Genomic DNA, 15,692 nt, shown 5'->3' with positions numbered 1-15,692 from the left:
TATAGAATTAATGGCTATATTTCCTAGCAACAGACCATTTATATTTTTATTGTTTTATTGTTTTTAAGGATCTCTGTTTTGAGAAGAAACCCACATAATAGCCTTTTCTATACAGTTGCTCTTTTATTCACCTGTTGGGAAATGGGTTCTGGGGTTAAAAAAAAATACAAGTACCAATAAACACTAGCTTAAAATATGATGCTGTTTCTAAGAAGTATGTCATTTTCTTCGACGCAGTACATTCCCATATAAATTAGACATAGGTGCATTTTTACTGAGATCTGTGGCAGGTCTCTTTTAGTATTCATAGGTGTTCCAGCATAATACAATTCATTTAGGAATATGACACATCTGTGTAATTTGTAGGTGTTGACTGTCTAACCTTCAGACAACTTGATGGGGAAAAATAATTCATCCATAACAGAGACCTTTATTTTTCCATCCATAACATTCTATTTAATGTGTTAGAACTACATGAGCAAAATTGAAAAGCTAGACTAATAGAACAACATGGGGGAAAATCCTTATTGTACAGATTTTCATTGCCAAATATAAAGACAGATGCTATCCTTGTATAATGCAAAAAAAAAAAAAATACTCTGTGGTGCGTGTTCCCTAAATCTTTGCACAGGTTTGCCTCGGGAGCTTGTGAACACTAGAAATTTTGCACTGGATCAAAATTGGGGGAGGGTGTAGATGTGACCTCAGTCTTGTTTGCATTCAACACATTTATCTTAAACTATATCTGGGGTGTGTAGGGTGTGGGAAGCACGAAGGGATGGATTGTAGAGCTAACCATTCCACTCTGGATTTCCCATTAGCAACTCAACCACCATTAAAAATGTGCACACCATGAGACCAGGGCCCTTCAGGATTTAACTTCCTTCCGTCAGGCCTGTAAGACAGAGCTATTCCACCTGGCCTTTAATTTGAATTCAGCCTGATCTTTTATTTCCCTTCTCTTCCCTCCCCCTTCCTTTTTATGAAGATCACCCGCTCTGAGACCCCACAGCTAATTCTCCCCTGGCCTCCTCGCTGGCCCAAGTAGGACCAATTCAGCCAACTAGACTTGGGGATTATCTAATGCTTATTTCCCCTAAATTGATTGTTGATTTTTGAATTTTATTGTTATTCATGTTTTTATACTGTATTTTATGCTGCTTTTATAATTGTTTTAAATTTGTTGTTAGCCACCCTGAGCCCGGTTTTTGAACCAGGAAGGGCGGGGTATAAAGAAAAAAATATTATTATTATTATTATTATTATTATTATTATTATTATTATTATTATTATTACTACTATAGTTTTTGCACTTTGTAGGAAGTGAAGTGATGCACTTAAGTAAGCCAACATCTGGATGCCACTTCCATTTGCTCGTCTTGGTCTTGCCTCCAGGTGGCAAACTGCTTACCGTATTTTTTGCTCTATAAGACTCATTTTTTCCCTCCTAAAAAGTAAGGGGAAATGTGTGTGCGTCTTATGGAGCGAATGCAGGCTGCGCAGCTATCCCAGAAGCCAGAACAGCAAGAGGGATCGCTGCTTTCACTGCGCAGCAATCCCTCTTGCTGTTCTGGCTTCTGAGATTCAGAATATTTTTTTCTTGTTTTCCTCCTCCAAAAATTAGGTGCGTCTTGTGGTCTGGTGCATCTTATAGAGCGAAAAATACGGTATTTGCTCTGACTCACTAAGAACACTGCAGAGAGGGTCCCTAGGAAATGGGGCTGGATCTGGGAGACAGCTGCTCCACCCGATTGCCAACGGGCTATGAGGATGTCAGAAGGATCTCTTATGCTGCTTTTTAAAAACTTTTACTTTACATGATATTTACATTAAATCACTGGGGGAAGTTATACAGGAATGTGGCTTGGGGTGTTATCAGGATTCTGATCACTCTTCTGCTTTCCATCTACCTCTCTTTCTGATCGTAAGGAGGCAACTGAAGTGTGTTTCATGTTCATAACAGAATGAGTGTAGCCAATCTGCTGCCCTCCATATGTTCTGGAGCACAATTCCCATCATTCCTGACCATTAAACCTTAATTCAGACACCACATTCTGGGGAATTCCAGGAGAAAGTAGCAGCCACCCCACAAAATAACGAATGCCAGTGGGGTCCACTTTTTTTTTAATAATAATTTTTATTAAGTTTTCCATTTTAACAATCCAATCAAATCACATTAAATATTCCAAATTATACAAATATATATCATAAAGTCCAAATATTTTGCCAAATTATATTTTTTTTGTTGGGGGTTCCCATGCTTTTAGTTCAGTAGGGTCCAATCATCTCATATTTCTACTGCTTTGAGTGTCCACTAGTCCCTTCTTTAAATCTTCTTTGTTATTATGGGGTCCACCATTTTTTGGGGGTGGGGCCACTATTATCCATCTAGACCAGTGTTTCCCAATTGCGGGCCATATAGCCCCCTCAGGGGTCCCAGGATATTTCAAAGGGGCCACAGGTGAAAAATGCGTAAATGGGGGGCCATAGCATGAGGCTAGGGGGCCACAGAGCGAAGTGAGAAGTGAAGGAAAAAATCATTTAATAAAATCCTGATTGGCTGGGTATCCTTTATGTATGCCAGTAATGCAGCCCGGGTTCTGTTAGCCCCAAAATGGAAAACGAGCGAAGTCCCATCTAAAGAATAATGGCAACTTGAACTGATGGAATACGCGCAGCTTGCAGAACTAACATATAGAATAAGAGAACAAGAAAAGCATACATTTAAAGAAGATTGGAAAATGTTTATTGAATATATGGGGGAGGGAAATTGTGTACACTTGAAAACGTTGGCAGCATTAAGATAAATTCAACAGTGTAAATAAGTTTTGATGGATGTAATATTGGAGTACTGAATGGTCTAGTTTATATAAAATATGCAGGGTTTATGTTATGGAAAATGAACCATGGAAAGTGAAGAATGGAAGTCATTGATATTTTAAAGGGAAAGGGAAAGGGACCCCTGACCATTAGGTCCAGTCGTGGCCGACTCTGGGGTTGGGCGCTCATCTCTCTTTATTGGCCGAGGGAGCCGGCGTACAGCTTCCGGGTCATGTGGCCAGCATGACTAAGCCGCTTCTGGCGAACCAGAGCAGCGCACGGAAACTCTGTGTACCTTCCCGCCAGAGCGGTACCTATTCATCTACTTGCACTTCATGCTTTCGAACTGCTAGGTTGGCAGGAGCAGGGACCGAGCAACGGGAGCTCACCCCATCGCAGGGATTCGAACTGCCGACCTTCTGATCGGCAAGTCCTAGGCTCTGTGGTTTAACCCACAGCACCACCCGTGTCCCTATTGATATTTTAAGACTGTTTAAATGAATATTCAAAAATGTGAAACAGAAAATTCAATAAAAATTATACAAAGAAAGAAAGAAAGAAAGAAAGAAAGAAAGAAAGAAAGAAAGAAAGAAATCTTATAGGAGGTGGTTGTGTGGAGTGACATTTCACCTGGTGAACCCTCGTCTCCCACCTGCCTGCAGTGATGGAGACCAAGGAAAAACAGGTTTGCCTGCTGAGTCAAAACTAAGCCAGAGAGCCCCTACATATCAGAGATTGGTTGGGGACGAGAGCAGGCATCAGGGAGTAGTGCCTGAAGTCAGGTTTCTTCCACTCCAACATTTCTTCTTCTGCAAATTAAGCACCGGTGTCTCCCTAAGCTTCTTATACTTCTTGTTTGTCCACAGCAAGTCCCTCTGCATCGCGGCAAAACAGCCCACCATATCACAAACTGCCTTACACCTTTCTTGGAACTGTTACATTGCGGTAGTGAGCGCTACTTCCTCCATCTCTCTTTCTCTCTCCCCCTCTTTGGGTAATAATGAATTTTATGCCCATGTTGTTTCTGTTCTTTTGTCTATTTTTAATTCAAATATGTAAAAGCTTTTTAAATACAGACTCCCAGGTGTCAGTTGCTGCCTCAAGTCCCTTTTCTATCCTCTATTGTTCTCTTAATTGTTACTTCAAAACAATTAGCTGGGCATTCATATGCAAATGAATGCAAATGAACAGGGGGATTGGGTGGGGGAGAATACCACCACTTGTTAATTTCCACTTCAAGGTCTGCTGGTAGAAACAAGAAAATTGCTTAACAATGTCTTTTTCCCTGGGCTCTAAAGGGTGCACACTTGACGAAAGGAGCCTTCTTGCTGGCTGGGCAATTGCTGGGAGCCTGCCATTCAACTTAACCAGAATCGTTCTCTTCTTTTGTCATGGAGGCTTGTGCTAAACTTTTCCATGTTTATTGACCTTGCCCTTGCTCCAGCAAATGTCTGCACAACTTGGGTGCACCGCCGGCAGAGGCTAATAAAATAATAATCGCAATATTCATCAGGAAAATGCTCATTATACAGGAACCCTCGCCTTCCCACAGCCAAATCAAAACTTCCATAATTTATGAAAAGATCATCTCTTCTCCTTGCATTTTTGTGCCACAGAAGAAAAAGACATAATGACTGATGAGTTGCATGTCTGTGAATGAAATTCTAGGGAGATTTTCTCCGTTGCCGAGATAAATCGGATCTCTTTCAGAGGGGTTGCCGCCTATTGTGCTAAGATGAATACTATTTTAGGCTGTGCATAGTCTAACATCGTATGAAAAGCTGTAGATTAACGTGGCATTCAAAAGGTATTTCAGAAGTAAACAATATAGCTTTAAAAATGTATAATCAAGGGTACAATCATGGTCCGCGCAAAGGGAGAGAAAAACCTGGCCATCAGAGTCCAGGGCTCTGACCCCATCATGCTTTACCTGTGATTCAAAGTGAATGCTCTAAATTTGTATTTTAAAAATGCTACACTGTTCTTGCAAGCCTCCATCAGGCTTGAATCAGATGACCTGGCTTGCTTCATAGCCAGCTTTGAACATTCTGAGGAAAACTTCTCATATTCTGACCAAGGACCTTGACTCACCAGGGCTGGACACGTTCTTCAGAGCTCACCTCAGCCATCAAGCTCTGCCATATCTAGGGTTTCAGTAAATTAAATTGTTATTAATGTGAGTCAGCTGTGGGTCTGAGTCAGGGATAGGGACCACAAAAAGAAGGCAGAGGTCAGTGGGAAAGGCTGCTCAGAAGGGATTGTTTCTTCCTCCTCAGCTTTGGAGTGGTGAGACGCATGGAAGGAGATGAGGAACACTGACAGATCTTCATCCTTTCACTTGGCAGGACACCGTGGTCACAAAGAACCAACATCAGAGTGGGTTGCGCATCCATCACTCCTAATAGCAAGCTCAGGTGACGAGTGCCTCAAGACTTATAGCTAGAGTGGCACTACTGAGAAAGAAGATGGAAGTTTCATGATGGTTGAGAGAATACAGTGGTACCTCGGGTTACAGACGCTTCAGGTTACAGACTCCGCTAACCCAGAAATAGTACCTCGGATTAAGAACTTTGCTTCAGGATGAGAACAGAAATCGCACAGTGACAGCGCAGGGGCAGCGGGAGGCCCCATTAACTAAAGTGGTACCTCAGGTTAAGAACAGTTTCAGGTTAAGAACGGATCTCCAGAATGAATCAAGTTCTTATCCCAAGGTTCCACTATAATGGGGTTTGTAAAAATAAATGCCTATTTCTAGAAGCAAAATTCAGGATGCAAAAGCTTTTAAAGGCGACTCTAGACTAAGAGAAGAAAAGGGAAAACAGTGCTTGGGAGTTGGGGAGAAGACTGAAATCCTGAGCAATGAGTATTAGTTTTAAAGGGAAGAAACACTGTAACATTTTTGGTAAGGTCTACTTGTTATGTCCTGCTTGTTAACAGCTATAAAAAGGTAAAGGTCCATTAGGTCCAGTCGTGGCCGACTCAGGGGTTGCAGCGCTCATCTCGCTTTATTGGTTGAGGGGGCCACAGCGCCACCTGCACCCCATTAACAGCTATGGTTGCACACAAGGAAAATGAAATTAAATTAAATATGTTGCTTTAATGTTTTTGTAGCGGAGATGGAAATTGCATTATATATATATATATATATATATATATATATATATATATATATATATATATATGCAGGTTTTGGTGTCTTCGGGTGTCTTCCCGTGTAAGAGTTGGGGTGTCTAGGCGACGTTTCGACGAGGTCTCACTCGTCATCTTCAGGCTGGTGCTTTCGGCTTCTTGTTACTGGAACAGAGCAGGATCTCAGTGTTTGAGTTCCTATAAATACTGTTGAGGGGGTGTGGTGTATAGCCTCCAACGTTCTGGGCAGAGAGGAAGTTCCCAGGTTAGTGTGTCTTTTCTTCTTTTGTTCATTAATTACTTGAGGGATATCTTGAGTGATTTCTTGAGTGATATTCTGAGTACCACTTAGGAGGGTCATTAGGTGTGGATTAGTTGCTAAAGCTTTCGTGTCTTGACCTCTTGACCTTGTGAAGAGTTTTTTTTTCTGAGAAGATGGCTGTACTGCACTTAGTTGTGCTCTGGCTTGGCTTCGTGTATAGGGGCGAGCTGTGGTTTTGTGCCCTGTGCCAGCCAGATCTGTGTAGGGATTGCAGGGGGGTGCAGCATCCGGAGGTGCCACTATGGTTTGGCTACTGGATGGTGTCTGTAATTTATCTGTGGAGAGGGTCTGGGTTTGGGTCTGGTGTGGTTGATTGGAGATGGCGTTCTGTGTGCCTCTGGTTCTGGTGTCGGTTTTTGTGGGGAGGGCTATTTTCCAGATGTCTGGCAGGCGGGACGTATCGTCACGCTTGTTCATGTTGTGAGGGTGTTTCTCTATCTCGATGGCTTCCATGATTATTCTCTTGTGGTGGTGTTCCATGTTAAAGAGCAATTTGGAATCTGAAAAATTAATTTCGTGTCCTGTTTCTTTCATGTGTTGGTAAAGAGAGGAAGTTTTTTCTTCTTTTTTGACGGCATTCTTGTGTTCTGCGATACGTGCATTTATTCGTCTGTTTGTTTGTCCAATGTACGTGGCTGGGCAGACTTTGCAGGGTATTTCATAGACCCCTTGGTTTTCTAACTGGATTTTATCTACTCTCATCTCCAGAACCAAACGCCTGGCTGACAAAGACCACTTGACAACTGAGTTACAGAATCTCTCAAATGTGTTAATCGCCAACGGATACCAACAAAACAGGGTTACGAAGCTAATCCAAAAAGAAACACCCCCCAAAAACCAAGACACAGAAGAAAACAATGGCATGGCCCTCCTTCCTTATATCAAGGGCACTACAGATAAAATTAGCAAAATCCTCCATAAACACAATATCAAAACAGCCTTTTGCACCAACCAAAAAATAGCCAATATCCTCAGAAACCCAAAAGATAAAATCCAGTTAGAAAACCAAGGGGTCTATGAAATACCCTGCAAAGTCTGCCCAGCCACGTACATTGGACAAACAAACAGACGAATAAATGCACGTATCGCAGAACACAAGAATGCCGTCAAAAAAGAAGAAAAAACTTCCTCTCTTTACCAACACATGAAAGAAACAGGACACGAAATTAATTTTGCAGATTCCAAATTGCTCTTTAACATGGAACATCACCACAAGAGAATAATCATGGAAGCCATCGAGATAGAGAAACACCCTCACAACATGAACAAGCGTGACGACACGTCCCGCCTGCCAGACATCTGGAAATTAGCCCTCCCCACAAAAACCGACACCAGAACCAGAGACACACAGAACGCCATCTCCAATCAACCACACCAGACCCAAACCCAGACCCTCTCCACAGATAAAGTACAGACACCATCCAGTAGCCAAACCATAGTGGCACCTCCGGATGCTGCACCCCCCTGCAATCCCTACACAGATCTGGCTGGCACAGGGCACAAAACCACAGCTCGCCCCTATACACGAAGCCAAGCCAGAGCACAACTAAGTGCAGTACAGCCATCTTCTCAGAAAAACTCGTCACAAGCTCAAGAGGTCAAGACACGAAAGCTTTAGCAACTAATCCACACCTAATGACCCTCCTAAGTGGTACTCAGAATATCACTCAAGAAATCACTCAAGATATCCCTCAAGTAATTAAGGAACAAAAGAAGAAAAGGCACACTAACCTGGGAACTCCCTCTCTGCCCAGAACGTTGGAGGCTATACACCACACCCCCTCAACAGTATTTATAGGAACTCAAACACTGAGATCCTGCTCTGTTCTAGTAACAAGAAGCCGAAAGCACCAGCCTGAAGATGACGAGTGAGACCTCGTCGAAACGTCGCCTAGACACCCCAACTCTTACACGGGAAGACACCCGAAGACACCAAAACCTGCATTCCTGTACCCGTGAAAATCTACGAAAGCATATATATATGTGAACTTGATGGAAGTGTACAATAGATGAGCTTTCCTGCTTTGGCTCATCTTCCTTTTTCTTTTTTCTTTCCCATAATTGCTTATGTTCTGTGTCATGTACTTTGATTTTTTTTGTAGTTTTTTGTAGTTTTTAATATATATATTAAAAAACTTTTATTTTGCTTTAAACAGGTACATGTAAACAGGTACATATAAATATAGACAACCAAAATTACAAAGGAAAATTCCTTAATAGTAATGGGGAAAAAACTACAAAAACTACAAAAAAAATCAAAGTACATGACACAGAACATAAGCAATTATGGGAAAGAAAAAAGAAAAAGGAAGATGAGCCAAAGCAGGAAAGCTCATCTATTGTACACTTCCATCAAGTTCACAACAGATCATTATTCTTATCAATTATCTCTATCTGCATTCCAAAGGAAACCCTCATCTTGGTATCAGGGAACATTTCTCTATGCGGTATCATTCTAAACATAGCCAGATCTTTCTTGCTGAGCCCTTGTCCCCTAAATAATTATTTAAACATTCCCATTCTTCTTTCACCAATTTTTAAGGTTTATCTCTTATTGCATCTGTCAGCTTTGACTACCCATTCCTCTTTCGTGGGTGTATTTTTCTCTTTCCAGTGTTTTGCCACTATAACCCTTGCTGCTGACGTTGCATACATAAATAGCCTAGTTTTGTTTTTGGGAATATTATCTGAAACCATTCCTAGTAAAAATTCTTCCAGTTTCATGCTAAAGGTAGTTTTTATCAATCTCTTCATAAATCATGTTCCAAAATCTTTGTATCTCTAGACAGGACCACCACATATGGTAGTATGTTCCTATCTGTTCCTTACATCGCCAGCACTTGTTATTATTTGATTTATTTATTTTTGCAAGTTTTACATGGGTCAGGTACCACCTATAGTACATTTTCATAAGATTTTCCCTTATAAGGAAACAAGCCGTGAATTTTATATTTTTAGTCCATAATTCATTCCAAATATTGGGTTTGATCGTATGTCCCAGGTCCCTCTCCCATTTTACTGTAATTTCTTTAATATCTTCCTCCTTTCTTTGCCAATTCGAAAGTAGTTTGTACATTTTAGAAAGTGTCTTTTGATTATTATATAAAATATCCTTCTCCAGATAGGTTATTTTTTTGTCAAATCCTTTGGTTCTTTTATCCTTTTCAAGGGCGGCTTTTAATTGATAATACTCCAGCCAAGTTATTCCATTCTGTTTCAATTCGCTTAGGTCCTTTATTTTCGGATCACTACTTGTTTCCTCTACTAAATCCTTATATGTTAGCCAATCGCTGTTCATATTCATCCTGTGAACCGACATAGATTCCATTGGTGACAGCCACCATGGTGTTTTGGTTACTACTGATTTTTTACTCCTCTCCCATACTTCATATAATGCCCTTCTCACAATATGATTTAAAAATCCTTTGTGGGATTTAACCTTGTTATAGCCTATGTAACCATGCCACCAGTACACAATATCCCATCCCTCCAGATCTAGGACTTCCATGTTTTTAATTAATATCCAGTCCTTAATCCATGTCCAGCACGCTGCCTCAAAGTACAGTTTAAGGTCAGGGACCGCGAAGCCACCTTTTTCCTTCAACTCTGTTAGTAGCTTAAATTTTATGCGTGGTTTTTTCCCTTGCCAAATAAACTTGGCAAGGTCTTTCTGCCAATCCTTAAAACACTTTACGCCTCTAATTATAGGTATTGTTTGGAACATAAAAATCAGCATTATTATTAGTATTATTTGCAATAATGTGCATGGCACACTTTGTCCTTTATCTTTTTTTAAAAAAAATCATTTTTATTAAGTTTCCCATTTTAACAATCCAATCAAATCACATTTAATGTTCCAAATTATACAAATACATATCAAATAGTCCAAATATTCTGCCTAAATTATAATTTTTTGGGGGGACTTCCCATGCTTCAAGTTCGTCCTTTGTCCTTTATCTTATCCAGGGGTAGGCAAACTAAGGCCTGGGGGCTGGATCCGACCCAATCGCCTTATCAATCTGGCCCACGGACAGTCCGGGAATCAGTGTGTTTTTACATGAGTAGAATGTGTCCTTTTATTTAAAATGCATCTCTGGGTTATTTGTGGGGCCTGCCTGGTGTTTGCCATGAGTAGAATGTGTCATTTTTATTTAAAATGCATCTCTGGGTTATTTGTGGGGCCTGCCTGGTGTTTTTACATGAGTGGAATGTGTGCTTTGATTTAAAATGCATCTCTGGGTTATTTGTGGGGCATAGGAATTCGTTCTCCCCCCCCACTTCAAAATATAGTCCTGCCCACCACATGGTCTGAGGGACAGTGGACTGGCTCACGGCTGAAAAAGGTGGCTGACCCCTGATCTTATCTCATTTATCTTCATAATTCCGCCTTGAGGTCGTTGTGGCTGAACATTTTTTTTCCTTTCCCAAGACCAGTTAGCTCCATCTGGAATTGCTACCTAATCAGCTCCCGTCTGGTATTTTAGGCATATTTCTGCTCATGAAACGCTTCTGCAGGGTTTATCCAGTGGCCAAGAGACTCCCTCTGAAGGAGGCCGCAGAGATATTAAATACTGGGCTGTCGACCACGGCCTGCTATATTTCTGAGAGTTTTATCCCCACCCGCTTACCTAATGGAAGGAGACTAAAGGGGGTGTTTTCACATTATGCCGTACCTGAGTACATGCCATCTATACTTGGGTCCAGTTACCTGTGAGAAATAGCCCACACATAGTGAACTGAAAACACACTGTTTGTGTCAGTGCACAGAGGAGTCGGGAAGGAAGAGAGAGAGAGATAGACAGGGGGGAGAATTAATACTTTTTGTTCTGTGATGTTAGCAAACCTCATAAGCTTTCTTCTATTTGTTTTCTTCTGTTTGTCCTTTCATCAGTAAACACTGGCTCAGTCACCCTGGTTCACCCTGAACTCTTGTAGCAGGTCTCAGTCAAATTCTGCACAGAGCGGGATTCTCACATGCCCAGGCCCATTTGCTTTTTCGTTCTTTTTGTGGCCAGTGAGAGAGGTATGGCTGGACAAATCTATAAATCTCAGTTCTCTGAGATTCTCTTCTTTCCGATCTTAAAGTCAGTCCTCCAGTTTCTGCAGCTATTTGCAATTTGAAAATGAAAGGATCCCCATGAAAATTCATCAGCACTGTTGTGCAAATGAACTGCTAACAGATTCATTTTTGTAAGCAATTTGGCACATTTTTGCAAGCACTATTCCTTAACACAACACATATCTGTACATTATTTTCGCTGCTGCATGCATTTTTGTAAACACTGGTTAAAGAACTGCATCGCAAAATTCAGACGAGTGCAAATTTTAAAGACTGTATCGGTTTGTGCATTGGTTCAAGAAGCGTGGTCTGGGTAGTTTCTCATACAAACAAAATCATTTTTTCCCTCTATTCCCAGAGAGAAGGCAAGGAAGGCAGAGGCTCTTCCTTCTCCTCCTTGCCCATTTCCCCACCTTGTGCTGTCTCCAGAAAAGAATGGCGATGACATTGTTTCCTTTCTCTTCTGCAAGCAAGGAGTACCAATTCACACAATGATGGCATAGCAGCTTCTGGCTTGCCTTTAGATAAAAGGAAGGAAGGAAAGAAAGATCATCCACCAGCCACTTTTTCTCATCCTGTATATTTGGTACAGAAAGTTTCTAGGCAGACCTTGAACTGCTGGGTTTTCTGCTAGGAAAGAGGACACCAAGACATCCTAGGAAACTATATTTTTCAAGAGTGAGAGCGAAGAGTGACCATAAATGTTTCTTTAACTCAGAGGTTGGGATCCTCCAGCCTGCAGTTCTAATCAGGACTCTGACTTGCAACCAACAATTCCATTCTATTCCAAACACCTGGTAAAATCTTGTTCTTTTTCAATAACATTATTTTGTTTAGTCTTAGTACAGTGGTAGACTTTTGATTTGTGGTTTGGTTTTGAAGGAGTGGGTGAGGGTGCCTGGAGGAGGGAGAGGGTGCCTGGAGGATATATATACTGCATGAAACTTGTCATTTCTTTGGACTTGCTGTGGACTCACCACACAAGTGCCTTCTGCTATCCAGAGAGCAGAATAAACTCTTTCTTTGAACCAACTCGGTGTCACTTGACTTCCTTCCTCCTGTTCCGGAGCAACGCAGACCCAATCGGTGAACTCCAATAAGGCTACAGTTTGGCTTTTTAAAAATAATAATAATTAACTCAAGATTCATGAAATGTTTTGGGAGGAAGAGGTCTTTCTGAGACAAAGAAAAGTTTCAAGGCAGTGCTGAGAGAAAAAGGTTGAACTAACAAATTACAGAAATATGTGTCTTTTACAAACCTTTTGATTTTTAAAAGATTTATTGGGGACTCTATTTATTTAAAGATTTATTCAGGGAATCTATGGGATCCTTTCTTTAGCAGGCGACCCTCCTTCAGAGGCGTTTTGCATACATCTCAGTCTCTTCATCATCCATGAATTGAAGCTGAATCCAGATAAAAGAAACATGTTATGTGTCCCAAGTCATCAGGTCCATGAGGTGGCCTGTTCTGGATGAGCTTGCACTCAACTAGAAGGAATAGATACATAATGGGGGTCTATCCTGGAGTCATTATTGCCACTTGTCAGGGACTGGGCAGAGGAGGAGGAGTGGTGGAGTCCGTCTCCCCATCCTGACCCTCCCAAGGACAATCTTCTCAGGGTGCTGTCAGTGGCGCCCAGCTGGTTTTGCAGGGAAGTATAAAAACAAGGAAAAGTGTCTTACAGTCCTTTTTTTATTTCAAACATTAGAGAGAGAGGCTATAGAACCCAGCCTCTTGGAGAATGGCGTTGTCCCGAGTGAATCTCCACCCCTCCTTCTCTCCCACTTCCTTTTTTGTTTTTAAAATAAGTTTTATTCAAAATTAAAACAAAACATATTATCCAGAAACATATCATCCTTATTTCCCCCTATTTTCCTCCCTCCCCCAACAGAACCCATCCACCCCCACCCCCGACTTCCCTCAGTTCCAGTCTTTGATTTCTCTAAGAATGTTGTTTTCTGCATGTTACACAGTTGTATAAATCCTCAAACTATTTAGCTGATTATTATCAATAAAAAGTTTGTGAATGTTTATTCAAAACCAGCCAAGGAGTCCAGTTCACTTTGTTGTATCTTCAAATACTTCGTAAAGGGTTCCCATTCTTCTTTAAAGTCGGGATGAAGAGGCGGTCTTCTTTAAAGTTGGGATGAAGAGGCAGTCTCCACCACTGCTTCTCCTCCACCCAGCCCCTAACATCATCTCCCTCTCCAGTGTCCTCCTCCTCTGCCCAGTCCCTGACACTACTTGAGGCCCAGGTGGTTTCTCTGACTAGGAGCTACTATCCTTGCTGGACATGAATGGCCACTGTACTCCATGCTCTGGCATCCTCTGAGGCCTCATTTGAAGATGGTCCAGAGGCTACAACTAGTGCAGAATGCCACCATCTGTCTTTGGGCTGGAACATCAATTAGGATGAGAAAGCACCTGCCCTGAAACAGCTGCACTGGTTGCTATTCTCTTATGTACTCAACCCAAAGCTCTACACAGGTTTGTCCAGTCACAACTTTGGTCACAGATACCTGTAAGAAGAAGAAGAAGAAGAGTTTGGTTTGATATCCCTCCTTTCACTCCCTTTAAGGAGTCTCAAAGCGGCTAACATTCTCCTTTCCCTTCCTCCCCCACAACAAACACTCTGTGAGGTGAGTGGGGCTGAGAGACTTCAAAGAAGTGTGACTGGCCCAAGGTCACCCAGCAGCTGCATGTGGAGGAGCGGAGACGCGAACCCGGTTCCCCAGATTACGAGACTACCGCTCTTAACCACTACGCCACACTGGCTCTCAGTAAGAGTGTCTCCACTCCTATGTGCCAGTCAGGGTATTACAATCTGTTGGAAAAGCTTTTCTTCTGGTGCAGTCTCCCTCAGGGTGTGTGTGTGAGTTTTGTAGCCTGTGAGAGACATTTCTCTGTAATGGTCCCCAAACTGTGGAACTCACTCTCTATAGCAGTGAGACAGGTGCCACGTCTTTCTAACTTTAGGCAGTCATTGAAGGTACACCTCTTTTCTGTAACTTTTGGCAGGTTATCTAATGTTGTTAATGTTTCCATGTATATCCTCTGGTTTGCTGATATGCACTTTATTGTATGAGATTATAGGGTGGGTGTGTTTTTATTGTATTGTATTGTATTGTATTGTATTGTATTGTATTGTATTGTATTGTATTTTTCCAGATGTTACCTATTGTGGGACCTTATAGTCTTCTTCTTCCACAAAGATTGTCTTCCATAAACACAGTTTTAACAGTGAGTCCATAAGTGACTGTGGAGGCCAATTCTGGATCCACACGTCCTTCCGCAGTGGAGACATAGGTTTCTGGGTGGGAGTTGATCATGGTGAGGGTTTGCCAAGCGTGCCTTCCTCTTCACATGCTTCTCCTTTTCGTCCTGAGTTTGAGCATCTTCGAAGCCCATGACACCTTTGGTAAAGGCTGATCTCCAATTGGAGCACTCGCAGGTCAGTGTTTCCCAGTTGTCAGTGTTTATACTACATTCTTTTAAAGATTTGCCTTGAGAGAGTCTTTAAACCTCTTTTGTTGACCACCAGCATTATGCTTTCCAATTTTAAGTTCGGAATAGAGTAGTTGTGGGGATCTTATAGTGAAGGGTGATTAAAAATACAAAAGTATTTGTATTTGCAGTAGTATTTTGTATTCCACAAGTTTCTGTATTTTAAAGGTGCAGAGATCTGTGTCTCTGTGTGGACTCCATATACTCCTCTCCCTTAATACAGGCATAATGTGCAGTGATTTTGACCTTGAACGAATAGTCCAGGATGTGGTTGAAAGGTAATATACAAATAAATGCCAGAAGGGATCTTTAATTGTAATAGCTCTATTTTTACCTTCCTTAAAACCTGGAGAAATAAATGGATATATTTGTCTTCATTACAACACAAGCACCTGTGAAAGGTTGGGAGGTACTGGACGAGCAAATGTATCATGCCGGCAGCCGGTGTCCTTACTGTAGCCTTGTCATAGCTCACCAACCAATATATTTTATCTTCATATCAAGCTGAAACAGGGCAGATTTCTGCGATTTAAAAGGGAAAATAAAATACATCCATCTTCCAGAGATTATGAATGGATGTCCATTGGTAATACTTGAGCAAAGATGAACATTGTCACACTGATCCAAGCAAGGGAAATGTGTGAATATGGAAGCAGATTCCAAGCATAGATTCCTTCCTGGATGGGAAACGATGAATGTTTGTATGGATATGAACCTCTGTAGATGTAAAGAATCTGATGCAGTTCCATTCACAGGACTCGGTGTGACTTGTGGCATGAATGATCATAGCTGTCAACTTACAGATTTGAAAATAAGGGACCAGCAGCCTTGAAAATAAGGGACCAGCAGCCAAAATA

This window comes from Podarcis bocagei (genome assembly GCF_964188305.1).
Source record: "Podarcis bocagei genome assembly, chromosome: 9".
Classification (NCBI taxonomy): Eukaryota; Metazoa; Chordata; class Lepidosauria; order Squamata; family Lacertidae; genus Podarcis; species Podarcis bocagei.
Note: the sequence above shows the minus strand (reverse complement) of the source record.